General features: G+C 48.0%; 1 long non-coding RNA gene across 2 annotated transcripts in view; it reads right to left on the reverse strand.

Annotated features, from left to right (window-relative positions):
* LOC143676082 (uncharacterized) overlaps positions 1 to 6,220 on the reverse strand; it is a 60,013-nt gene extending 53,793 nt beyond the window's left edge. For both annotated transcript variants that reach the window (XR_013171804.1, XR_013171803.1), the window contains exon 1: positions 6,139 to 6,220. This is a non-coding gene — a long non-coding RNA (uncharacterized LOC143676082). The remainder of the gene's footprint in view (positions 1 to 6,138) is intronic.
* Positions 6,221 to 13,520: the final 7,300 nt, after the last annotated feature.

Here is a 13,520-nt window from a genome sequence, read left to right on the forward strand (position 1 = left end):
GGTGGGTGGACAGATGGATGCAGGATAGATGGATGGACCAACAGATGGGCTGGTTCTAGGAGAGAAAATACTACTAGATTGCCCCAAGAAAAACTGTAAAGACAAATCTTCTCTCATTCCTGAAGTACCGTTTCCAGCACCCCCTTTGCCACAAATCTAGCCTCCCCGGTTTCTAGCCCTCAGCCCCGGTTCACATCTGAAGTGACTTCACCCATCTCCCTGCCTCATTGGTTGTGGAAATCAGATGTGTAACGTACCACCCTAAGTTCCTCAGTACCATATGAGGTGGGACAGTCATATTCAGTAGTATTTTAGCAACAAAATTATTTCTTCAAACCAAAATCCCAGAGAATGAGCAGATAGATGAGGAAAGTTGGTCTGACTGAAGTTAGGAAAATGAGGCACCTGGCTGGAGCACTGCACACTCCCACCAGCCCCAACCGCTCCCTTTGCCCTCTCATAGGAGCTCCAGAACTCCACCAACACTTCTTAGAAACCACCAGAACACACACGTGTGGCTCCCAGAGCAGCAATGGCTGCAGCTCTTCCCGGCCTGTGGAGTTACAGACCCGGCTGCAAGACGTTAGCTGGGGACCGATGTAACTGGGCTGTGTGTGCACACGAGTGAGTGTGTGTACATGTGTACATGTGTGTGAGAGAGAGAGCTATTTAAATATCTTCTAACACCACAGCTAAACACATGGGCCATATGCATAGCCATTTCACCAAGCAGCCATAAAACTAAAAGATAAATGGGAAATTCCTGAGTTACAGGGATATTTTCAAGTAGGGAGTGGTGCAACAAAGTGCTATCTGAACCACATTCAAACCTGAAGTGATGCAGGTGTGTGGGCAAACAGAGCAAAGGGCCCTGTTTCTTCCGACAAGCAGTCCCATAAAACCATCTCCAAGACCGGGAGATTTGCAGCTCCATCCCCTGTCTAGAAAGGGTGCCCACAACTGCAGACCTGGTCAGCTCCCAGGCCCAAGGAAGCACCTGCAGCAAGACCACAGGAAGCAGCTCTCTCCTTTGTGTGTCTCGTCTCAGGACACATAGGGCCTTGTGCATCTACACAGCAGCCTGTGAGGCAGGTGACAGGCGGTCCTGTGCCAAAGAGGGACAACAAGACCTGGAGGTCTTCCCTAGGGCGACTCAGTGTGTCAGAACCCAGCAGGAGTTGCACCCAGGCTTTCTGGTGCCAGAGCCTCTGCAATGCCTCCATAGACAATGCCTCCAGCAAGCGAGTCCCCAGGGCCTTGGCACTGAACCCTCAAAGCTACCTGTGAGTAGTTATTATCACCCTGAAATCACAGACCACAGTAAAAAAAAAAAAAATGGTAGAGTTTAAGTAACTTGCCTTATGGCCTCCCAGCTAAAAAAGTGTTAAGACTGGGATTTGAACCAGGGTCTCATTTATTCCAAAGTCACACTCATTCTGCCATACCCTTTACCTCAATGATATCTAGGAAAGTGGTTTTGTTTGCCCTGCAGTCAGTGAAGATTCTAACCATAATTCCTTTCTAAGTGTCAGTGGAAAATGCCATTAGGGTCAACCCTCAATTGCCTCCACTAATGGGAAGAAGATAAGTCCCAATGACACAATTGGCAGAAAATCCACCTGGGAACTTGGTTCTCTATCACGCAGCAACTGGGACCCTCAGACTAAGCCCACGTCTCTGAAAAGCAAGCCAGGAGAAATGGAGCAGACGCTGGAAAGTTTTCTGGAGAAGGAGGCAGATTCCCTTCTTTCCCCCTCCCCCCTGGCCCTTTTTGATGTTCACTTTCCAAATGGCATGGCCCAGGGACGTGTCTATCCCCTGCCAGACAGGCCAACTCCATCTTCCCAACCCCAATAAACCTCCCACTCCAGGCCATGTGCTTTTTGGTTCCCCTGAAAAATTGGTGTCTGCAACCGAGCAACCACATCAAAACTTTCTCTTTTTTGCAGAAAAGGAAAGCCTCAGATCCCAAAGCTCCATCAGCTGCTGCCAGTGTAGTCCCAGTAGATCCAGAGTCAGGAGATTCTCCTCTTGGTTACGGCTGGGGTCTCATTCAGAAAAATATCTCTCACTCTTTCTACTTTGTCTTCTGAGCCCCCTCCCCTGAGCCTCCAGGAGTGGCCAGGACCAATGAGGGCTATAAGATAAATCAGGGAGCCCAGCAAGTGGCGGCAGAGGGGAACCTCACAGAGAGAGAGCAAACACGCAAGAGCTTTACAAGACAGAAAACAATGGTCAGAGGAAAGTGACAGAGAAGTGACATTTTGAAAGACTTACAAAGCCAGGCTGTGTGTCAGATGCTTAGCTTCTTCAGGAGAGCATTCTGAAGTAAAGATTATCATATTCAATTTACAAATGAGGGAGCTGAGACTCAGAGAGGTTAAGAAATTTGCCCACAGGCACACAGCAAATAAGTGTCAGAGCTGGGATTAGAAACCCCTGAGAAAGAGAACCACAGGACCAGCTGGAGGACAGGGAAGGGAAGGAGAAGGTCTGTATTTTGTGGTTTTCATATTTTGCTTACTATGTGGGGACTTTGCCACGCCTGGGACTGCTTCACTCCTCTGACTCAACAGAGTAGGACAAGGACGCACAGAGACCTTCCTCTAAGGACACATATGAGGTCACACAGCAAGTGCAGCTCAGAGCCCATGATTTGTCCTCACTTTGATATCCATCAAAGGACTGAAGTGGCCTACAGTTTTCCTGTTTCAATTTTGTCAAAACAAACTCAATGAATTTTCTCATCTAAATCATACTTGAAGAGAGGAATTTCTCACAGCCACAGTAATTCACCCACATCGTATAGAACATGCCAGAAACCAGAACCAGTGCTCCAGCCAGCAATAAGCCAGCGGCAGAGTGAGTGATAGGAGAGCTCACAGGCACAGAGTACAGAACTCGGCTGCTGGCAGCCTGGAAGCGGGCACCCCCGGAACCCCTGCAAGTGCTCAGCAGTTAGGAACAGGGTGTTCTGTTTGGGGCAGAGATGCCACTAGGCCACCAGGAGAAGAGCTAGAGATTGTACTTATCATACCCCACTCACAAATCATCCTCACCTCACCCCAAGGACAGCTCATGGGGGTTCTCAGAGGTAAAGGACTCCTAACGTGGAAATAGGAGCATCCAAGGACAGCAGGTCTTGGAGAAGCCCCCTCATTTCTCTGCAGCTCATTACTCCATCTTTAAAATGTGGACACTGATGGTCTGGAGGTACCTTTCAACACCGGTACATCCTGCAGACCAGTCATCTGGTCAACCTACTTCCTGCGTCAAAGAAGGTGACTGGATGCTTAATTGAGATCTTCTATTCTTGTACAATGCTTGGCTTCTCTGCTAACAGAAGCAGCCTCTAGTGCACTCTGAGCAAGTCTCAGCTCAATGTTGCTGTTGTTAATGGTCATGGTCATCTCTCAAATGTGAATTAGTGGGTACGGAGAGTGAATCATGAACTCTGTACATACAAGGACGTTTTGTTTCAGTAGGCAGACAGGGCCAAGCCTCCTCAGCCTCGCTCTGGCCTTCAGAAGTGCCATCTGAGGAATGAGGAAAAGCAAGAGACTTGCCAGCTGCTGGGCAGACACAGTGGGCGGAGTGATCATGCTGGCAATTCAGTCAGCCACGGAAGGGGTGGGTTCGCCCTTTGCAGAGTCTTATCTCCCAGGAGTAAAAAGGTTCACCTGTGGTGTCTGCCCTTCTTCTAAATATCCTAAGGCAGAGGCTTTTCGTCTGACTCAAAAGAGAGAAATTTCACCCAAAGCATATCTTAAATAAAGGCAAAGAGAAACACCCCGGCTTTGTCTCCTCAATGCTCCCTGTGCCTTTAAGACATGACTAATTAACAAGAGCACACCTTAAGAGGTTAAGAAATGTTGCCTATCACCTCTAGATTTTTTTAGGTGTGTGAACATCCAGAAGTCAGCATGTTTCTAATTTCTACTTGACAAGTCAGGATCGCAAATTTTAAAACGAAAAATGTGTCAGCTTCAAACTTCCCTTTCCCCTCCTCCACTCTAATGACTGATAGCCTGTAGGCGCACGTATCCTATTATTTTCTGAGTAATAGGATTTCTATTAGGCCTCCTGCGTTTTCTCTTCCAGGGCACAAATTTGGGAGGTGTTGGGGAAGGGAGCTTGTCCCCCAGCCTGCCCGAATCAGGTACCTTGAGCAGGAGGTTTTTAAGAAATGTTTATAAAAGTGCTAGCCGCTCTGGCCTGGGGGAGGTTTACCCAGGACTCAGGACCTCAGCCACATGCAAAAAGCAGGACAGCGAAGTCCTGAGTTTGGACTTTTGGCTCCGCTGCCCATTTGCTGCGTAAACTTGGAAAACTACCCAATCCTTGCGCGCCTGTTTTCTCAGTTCTGAATTGGGGATAATTATAGAACCTATCAAATAAAATTCCTGTCGGGGAATTAAGTGAAATAATGCAGGTAGAGTCATGGCACGTAGCCTAAAGACTAAAATCTGTGGTGCTCAGTAAATTAGTACCAATTGATCAAATTAATTTGTGAAAAAGAAGACTAATTTCAAAATTCTGATTTCATTTGTTTTCCCTTAAAGGACCTTTTCAGGGAATGCAAGGATTATGGATAAAATTCACTGGGCTGAACACATGTTGTTAGTAAACATTTCGGTATGGGTATTATATCATATATTGATTTTACACATATTTAACGGAGCACTGGGCTCTCATTATTATGTATGTGATACACTCATCTTTATGGATTCAAAGAACAATATTTTTCCTCAGAAAATAATAGGATAAGTGCTAACAGATATGCTTTATAATGGAATACTACAATCAATTTCAGTGATTTCTCAGCTACAAAGTCTCAACAACCTGTTTTCCAAAAACATTTTAAAAGCTCCTCTTCTGGCTATGCCAAAAGAGGATTATTTTCATCCAAAATGAACTATTCATCATTCTAGAACGTGTGGGCCTTTCTAAAAGGCATAAATAAGGTCGGGAGGAAACAGTTTAAACACTTGCACAGTTCCTGCCCATCGGGGAAAAAAAAACACTTGCACAATTGTAAAAGAGAAGATTTGGGGAAAATGTTTAAAAACAAGATTCTTTAGCTTGGAAACAAGAAGTTAAAGATTTTCCTCTCTGCCAGCGTTCAGGCTTTGTCACCCCCTCAGTATCCCTGCACTCGCTTCCTCTTGGGTCTCCCTGTGTCCAATAAATATTAACCCATTTTGCTCATGTTTACCAGCCTCTTCATAAAATGCCCTTCACAGGATCATCAGGGCTATTTCTAAATTCCGGCTGAATCCCGTCGAGACGGGCTGGACTGTGCTGGGATAACAAATTAACCCAGAAATTCCGGTGGCTTAACAAGCCAAGGTTATTTCTTGCTTGTGCCGCCGTCACCAAGGCAGGCTGGAGGGAGCTTGACTAGCAAAGGGCCCATGGGCTTGGGAGTCTTGTCAACATGCGGCTTTGGGATCTTCCGGGGAGGTGGGATGCGAGTGTGGAGACTGCTCTTTCCTGAGGCTCACAGTCCAGTGGATGGACGGCATCCCATCGCCTCACCTCAGGGGCTAGGAAAACTCCTGTGTGCCCAGGAAGGACCAGGGAGGATAGAGACCCTGCTGGTACCAGCTCCAAAGTTTGCACACTCTGCCCCAAATTCGCGCGATCTCCGCCCCACCCAGCTCCCCTTCCCATTGGCTCCCCGCCCACAGGGACACTCTCCCCTTTGCCAAAAATGCTCTTCTCCCCACAGAGCTCCTGCCAAGAGCTCTCTCTCTGTTTCAAACTCAGCTCAGAGGCCGCCTCCCCAGGAGGCCTTCCACCGCTTCCCCAGGCACAGTTAATTTCCCCCATGCAAGTCCTCCACTGAACTGAAAGCTTCCGGGACCAGGGAGAAGGCCTCAAACCTGCCCCTCGGGCTAACGTTTTGCCCACCAGGGCTCCAGACACATTTGTGCAGCTGAAATGAACAGCCTTCCAGAGCCCAGGGAACAGTCATGTGCTGTAAGGACAGAGTCCAAGTGGGGAGCGGGAGGGGGTGCAGGTGAGCGAAAAGGAGAGGCGTAAAGAACATTCATTTCTAGGAGCACAGCACTGATAAGTCACTTCCATGGGGAAAGGTTCCCAGATCTCTCTCTTCCAGTGTGGCTTAGTACTCACCCCAGACACGCGGCCGTGAAACTGCTCCCTGGAACATGTCACAATCAGCGATGTCATCCAGCATATCCATTTCCTGCTGCTGCTGCTGCAATAAATCACCACAGTTCTTGGTGGCTTAAAACAACACAAGCTACTAATTTAGGGTCCAATTGGGTCTCGGTGGGCTGATCCCACTGTGTCCACAGCACCAATTGCTTCCTGGAGGCTCTGGGGAGAATTGTCTCCACACTATTTCCTGCGTCTAGAGACTGCCTGGCTTCTTTGGCTTGTAGCCCCTTCCGTCTGCAAAGCCAACCTCAGCTAGTCAAGTCTTTCTCCCTTTGCACCCCTCTGACACAGACTCTCCTGCCTCCCGCTCCAAATTAAGGACATCTGTGGCTGCAGGGTACCACCCAGATAATTGGGGGCAATCTTTCCATCTCAAGGTCACCTGATCAGCAAACCTAATTCCAACATAAACCTTAGTTCCCTTTGCCTTATGGCATAACCCAGTCACTGGGGACTGAGACGTGGGAATCTTAGGGTGAGAGGAGGTTGCATTTCTCTGCCTACCAGAATCAAAGGAGGGTGGTTTTCCCCACATTCTGTGACTCAGGAAATGCCTATGGGTCAGATGGGGGCCTGGGTAGATCAAGACCATCTCTAGGGTCTCAGTCCTGTGTCCTCTTTGTAATCAGTTGGCCATACCCACTGGGCGCCCAGTTGGCTCAGCAGGTGGGGAAGGACTCTTTCCCTGGGACCGAGAGTCACAGAAGATCCCATTTTCAGTAGGTGGAAGGACAGGGGAAGAAGGTTTCATGAAGGAGGTGGCACTTCTGCAACTGTACGTCACAGAAGTGACATAGCTCCAAGGGCTAGAGTCAGAACATAGCTCAGGGGCTGGGGTTGCCTGGACCCGGGCCCCTCAGCAGCAGAGAGATGGGGGCCTGAGGCCCTGAGAGATGGGAGATTCTGCAGGCAGGATCTGGGCATGGAAGGGCAGAAGGCAGCAAGGACATCCTGGGAACCCCAGAAAGGGCTCTGTTGCAGGGGTGAGACGCCCATGCTGAATGGTTGGTCCCTGAGGGCACAGAAGATTCTCCAAGATGCAAATGCCCTTGTCAAAGAAACAGGGGTGGAGACTGCGCTCCTGCCCTAGCGCCGGGGATGGTGGGAAAGGGTGCGTAGGAATGGAGAAGCAGAAGAGCTCAGACAGAGAAAACAGGCGCATGGCCCCTGCCCTGCGTGGGCCAAGTGGGAAAGCACCGGGACTGGGTAAGGCTCCGGAAGGCTGTGCATCCCCTAGCACTGAGGGCAGAAAGCTCCCAGGGTGCTTGGGGAGACCCTGAAGCTCACCGGTCCTTGGGAGCGACTTCCTGTCCCAGGGCCCAGCTTACTTGAACACAGAGCCATTCTTCATCACTGCAGATCTCTAGAAATCAGAGAATCACGTAATCTTAGGACTGGGCAGCATCCTAAAGTGTCACCTGGTGCACCGCTGCCTGCCAGAAGAAGGCACTGTCAACCACTTTTATGGGAGCAGCGAGGCCATCCAGGGGCTCACCCAGCAGGTCCTGGCAATGGGGGCCCGGCACCTCTGGCTCCTGCTGCCCTCCGAGACCATCAGCTGACACCTGGGCAGGGCCAGAGGTGGTAACCAGAATGGAGGCCTCCTTTGGGAGCAAACAGCTTGCACCCTGGTGCCTAGGTCAGCCACTCCTTCCAGCTGCACAGCCCCCTGCCAAGCACTTAACCTCTCTGTGCCTCAGTTTCCCCATCGGTAAAAAAGGGGCAGATAACTCTGACCTCCTGGAATCAAGGAATTCCCTCAGCCCTCACCCAATGCTAGCTGCCTTCCCTTCACCTCTGTCCCTCCTCCTGACCCAAGTCAAGCCACGCCCAGTTGACTTCCCTAATCAGCCCCACGAGTGTCCTGTCCTCACAGTTTCCAGAACTAAAATGCCTTCCTGTCCGGGGCCTGTGGTCCCGAGCTTCCTGTGGTCTTCCCGCAAGAGCCACACACACCCAGGGCAGGGGCAGGAATGCGAGCGACCCCCAGGCCACTGCACTGGCAGCCCAGGGCTTAATGATTAACTCTTTCTCCAGCGCAGTTGGCCTCCCACGCACATTCATGAGATACTAACCCCTTCCGCCTGCCCAAGGTAACCGGCCACCCACCTCACAAAACAGCCAACATGCTTGGGTTCTGAGTCACTCACCAACATGCTATTTCACTCCTTTCCCCAGTTATTTCCCCTCGAGAATCAAGGATGCTTTACATGTCAACAGCTCATTTGCCAGGGCTGAGCTTTGTCTCCCTGATGCCTCTGTACCCTTCTCTCTCCAGGCATCACCTCCTCTCTCATATGTACTGTTCCCTTCTCAGGGACCCCTCCCCTCTCCTGGACAATAGCCCCACAACCACCACCACCACGGTTCACAACTTCTCAACATATCCATCTTCTTTGTCTTCCCTGCTGTCGTTCACTCTTAAATATCCTTCCTTCCTAAAGAATTTCATGATTATTTCCTTCTTCCGGGAGCACCACCAGTTAAACTAGGTGAAAGCCAATTCCTTCACCCTCATCTCCACATTGATGAGGAACAGATATTTTAAACCTTCTCATAACTCTCTTATACGCTCAAGGCGTCCGGTTATCTATGGTCCACAATTTCAATTCCTTTTTTAATTTTCAAGAAACCTTCCAGCCTCTGGCTTCATCTGATCACTCCTTTGATAAGACCTTCCAGCCTCCAATGCCAGCAAACAGCTTTGCAGAGTGCCTGCTCCTCTGTTCCCACCTCATTCCTTCTTTCCTTCGAGGCCCGCTTCATTCCATTTCCTGTGTGGAGTCCCTCCTGACCATGCAAACCAGCCTCAAACTCCTCTGCTAGCATCTGAACCCCAAGTAAAAGCCTTTCTCTCCAACCAGCTGATGAGCTTGAGACAGGCAGCCCCTCATCCTTCTTGATCTTCCCCACAGAGCAGCGTACAGACTTGTCCAAGCAACCCATGGAAGCGGCATGAGTACTTGGTGACTAATGAACCCTGGACAACCTTTTGGGAAATAAAGCACTCATACCTGTGACTGAAGAGAGCACAGACTTAGGAGCCACCTCTTGGCTGTGCTACCCACCCAACAGATGGCTGCAGGCAACTCATTTAATCTTTATGTGACTCAGTTTCCTTATCCAAAGAATGGGTTATTAACATGAACCAACAGGCTTGGGAGAATGAAATCAGGTATCTGTGAAAGTTCAAAACATCTCATATGATAAAGGGTTAAATAAAACAGGAAGCAGTATCCAAGCAAGGTGCAAAGTAGAGCATGACCAAATTTACTTTGAAAACTTGGTGTCCTTCCCCTATAAATTCCATCTCTTATCCCCATTAAGACTCTGCTCCCAGCCCCTGCCATTTCTCATCTCAGTTCATAAAACAATATCCATCTCTGGAAAGAGATTATAAGTAAGGTTAAGGTGGGTAATATGCAGAGCGCAATACTGGGTGCTCAGGGAGGTATTTTGTGTTGGGTTCCTTCATTCATTCTGGTGCCACCAGGGCCTTTGCACAGGGGCAAGTCAGCTCCTCTGCAGAGGTGCCCCCAGTGCAATGATGCTCAGCACAGAAGAAGCAGACTTTTTTTTTTTAATTTTTTATTAGAACTGTTGTAGGTTTACAGAAACATCGTTCAGGAGGGACAAAGCTGCCATGTATATCCCTCTCACACCTAGTTTTCCCCATTCTTGACAATTTGCATTAGTGTGATACCTTTGTTGCAATCAATAAAACCATATTATAATAATGCTTTTCACTTAACCAACTGTTTACATTGTGTTGTACTGTTCTATGGGTTTGTGTGTATGTGTGTTAACTTATACACAACCTAAAATTTTTTCCCTTTTCGAATATACAATCCATTTATTGACAAATATACACAATCCATTGGTGTCAATAACGTGCACAAAATTGTGCCTCCATTCCCATCATCCATTACCAAAATTTTTCCGCCACCCCAAACAGAAACTCCATACTAATTAACATTTACTCCCCATTTCCCAACTCCCCTTGGTTCTCGGTACCCTGTATTCTAGTTTCTAACCTCATGAATATGCTTATTCTTCTTATTTCATATCAGTGAGATCATAAAACATTTGTTTCTTTGTGCCTGGCTTATTTCATTCAGCTTGCTGTCATCAAGGTTGATCTGTGTCGTCACATGTATCAAGACTTCATTCCTCTTTTAGGGTCAAATAATATTCCATCGCATGCGCATGTCACATTTTGTCTGTCCAGTCATCTGATAATTGGCACTTGGGTTGCTTAGAGGAAGCAGACTTTTGGCTGAGAAAACCTGGTTTTGAACCCAGGTTTCACCACTTACTAGCCATTACTGACTACTACTAACTTGACCTTGGACAAGTTACTCCAACTCGCTGAGCCTAGGTTTTCTTTTCTTCAAGAAAAAAGTAGGTAGAACCCGGGCTTACTTCCTAGCACAGGTTTCTCAACCTTTTTCTCTCAAGACCCATATCTGTCTCTTGCGTGTCTAACTCCGGGCTCATCGGCTGCCTCTACTCCTTCCCCCTTTCACTCCCTCTTCTGAAAACACAGAATGAGCATGGCGTCATCATAGCCAAGACCTGGAATCTCTTCTCATTTTCATATGTTCTTTATTAAGCAACTCACTGGCAAATTTTGCCGCTTCATAATGAATAGGAATTTTCTTGAAAGCTATCAGTTCTTCTTAAACAATTAAGAGCCATCGTTTAGAGCTCAAAAATTACTTAACACACATGTGTCCCTTCACCCAGCGCTGGAACCGCCGAGAGCTCAAGGGACTGGGGGCTGGCTGCCCAGGTGCAAATTCCAACCGCGAACAAGTCCTTTCAGCTCTGGAGCCTCAAGTTCTCATCTATAAAATAATAGTACTGACCTCAGCAGACTGTTAGCGAGGATTAAATTAAGTGATGCTTGTAAAACACTCAGAAGATGCCTGACGGATACAAAGTCCTCAATCTCAGTTAGCGCGTACCAGGCAAACACTTCTTGCGGGTCGTAGAGACTCTTCAACCATAATCCAGAAATCGAAGCCCGAGGGTATTCTCTTCAGTACTCGAAGGTTCCACTCAATTCAACAAGAGGGTATTTGCTGACTGTTATCAGACACTCTAAGTCCCTATAAAGCCACTTGTCAAACCCTCTCCACTCAAAGGGCTAGAGTTCAGGGACAGCGGAGGCTCTGTGAGGTTTAATGACTCAGAAGACCCTGAGGAGAGCACAAAGCTAACATCAGAGTTAAACAGAGAAGGCCTCACCCCGCCCGCTGGTCTGCCCCTCCCTCCCCCTTCTTCAAGGGTTCCCAGGTCTGAGCCAGCAGGCTCTGATCTGGACAGGATGAGGGGCACTCGGCTGACATCGCATCACCTCCTAGGTCTTTCCCTTTGGACTCTAGGAGATCTGGAATTTCAAGACAGGCCACTAACAGAAAACACTGACCAAAGTGAACTAACGCATATTCTCTTCTGGCAATGCAGCGGGCAACTTTGAGTCTTTGAAGACTCCTGGGCAGTTGAGAATTCTGGGCTCAGGACCTAAGGTTTTTCATCTCCTTGTTTTCCTTCAACCCACCTGCCTGGACGTCCCCATCAACCCCTCCTGGTTTTCTCTAGGCCCAAAAGCTGGCTTCAGATTGTTCCCCTGCCCCCAGCATTCCACTGTTCAGAATCTCAGTTTCTTCAAATACGAAACAGACAGTGCTACGGAAATTTCTTAAAATCTCCATTGCATTTTCCTCCCTTACATTCCTAAAATTCTCTCCCTGTCTCCCCGATCCATGACTGGCCGGGCTTTATTACTTCTGTTTACAACACACAAAATTGGAGATTTGTACAAGAATTTATAAGAATGAAACACTGAAAGGAAATAAGATCTAACGTCTTAATTAGATGTTAACATTTGGCCAATGAGAAATAGAACTGAGGCGCTAGAAGTACTTTCCCAGCAATGCTGTCGCGTAATTATTTACCATTTTTCTTTCATTATCATTCATTCAACATCATTCATGTTATAATTTTTCATGTTTGTTCCTAGTCCACTTTAACAGTAGTGTATAATTTTCTCCGAGTGGGTATGGTTTGGGGTGGTTTCGTTGTGTTTGCAAGGGAGTTTTTTTGGTTATTGTTGCTGGGGTTTTTCTCGTTATGTCGATGGGTGAAAGTGGAGGGACAAAATAAAAGGGAATTTCTTAGCATGAGTGTTCTAGTTTGCTAGCTGCCGGAATGCAACACACCAGAGACGGATTGGCTTTTAATAAAAGGGGATTTATTTTGTTAGTTCTTCAGAGGAAAGGCAGCTAACTTCCCACTGAGGTTCTTTCTTACGTGGAAGGCACAGGATGGTCTCTGCTGGTCTTCTCTCCAGGCCCCTGGGTTCCAACAACTTTCCCCTGGGTGACTTCTTTCTGCATCTCCAAAGGCCTGGGCTGAGCTGCGAGTGCTGAGATGAGGAATGCCGAGCTGCTTAGGCTGTGCTACTTGGCGCTCTCTCATTTAAGCACCAGCCAATTAAGTCAAACATCACTCATTGCAGCAGACGCGCCTCCTAGCCGACTGCAGCTGTAATTAGCAACAGATGAGGTTCAGGTACCATTGGCTTATGTCCGCAGCAACAAGACTAGGTATGCTCACCTGGCCAAGTTGACAACTGAATCTAACTAACACAATGAGTGACTCGTGTTCAATTTTAGAGAACCATTTTCATAGAGGGAAACCAGTCCCCCAGTGCGTGAGATGAAGCACATTCTCCCAGAAGGGAAAATGACTTATCTATGGCTCGGTTCCCCTATCTGCGAACTGGAAATAGCGCCACACCTCCACCCCACCCCACCCCGAGATTTCCTCGCAGTGGAAGGTCCTCTTCAGAGACCAGTCACCCCAAACACAAAAGCATCCCAGATGCACACACACAGTGGCCGCTCCTCTCAGAGTGTCAAAGCGCCCCCTAAGAGTGGGACTGTGGAGCGCTCCTTACTGCTAGGAAGGGGGCGTTTTATAGAGACCAAGATGGTTCCAGAAATTGATCATTGAATGAGCAATTGCAGAAGATGCTCAGAATTTTTCATCTCTCCAGTCTTATCCCTGACTCCCTGGCTGTTAGGGGGAAAAAAAATTACATAGATAGATGATAGATAGATAGGATAGGATGTAGACACACACTCACACATACATACATATCTTTGGCCTTCTATCGGCAAATAAAAATACCAATAGCAGGGTGCATGGGTGGTTCAGTGGCAGAATGCTCACCTCTCATGAGGGAGACTCAGGTTCAATTCTTGGACCACGCACCTCCCCACCCCCCCAAAAAAAATACCAATAACGTTGCTTTAAACTAGAGCAAT

Source organism: Tamandua tetradactyla, chromosome 3, assembly GCF_023851605.1.
Source record: "Tamandua tetradactyla isolate mTamTet1 chromosome 3, mTamTet1.pri, whole genome shotgun sequence".
In the NCBI taxonomy this organism is placed as follows: Eukaryota; Metazoa; Chordata; class Mammalia; order Pilosa; family Myrmecophagidae; genus Tamandua; species Tamandua tetradactyla.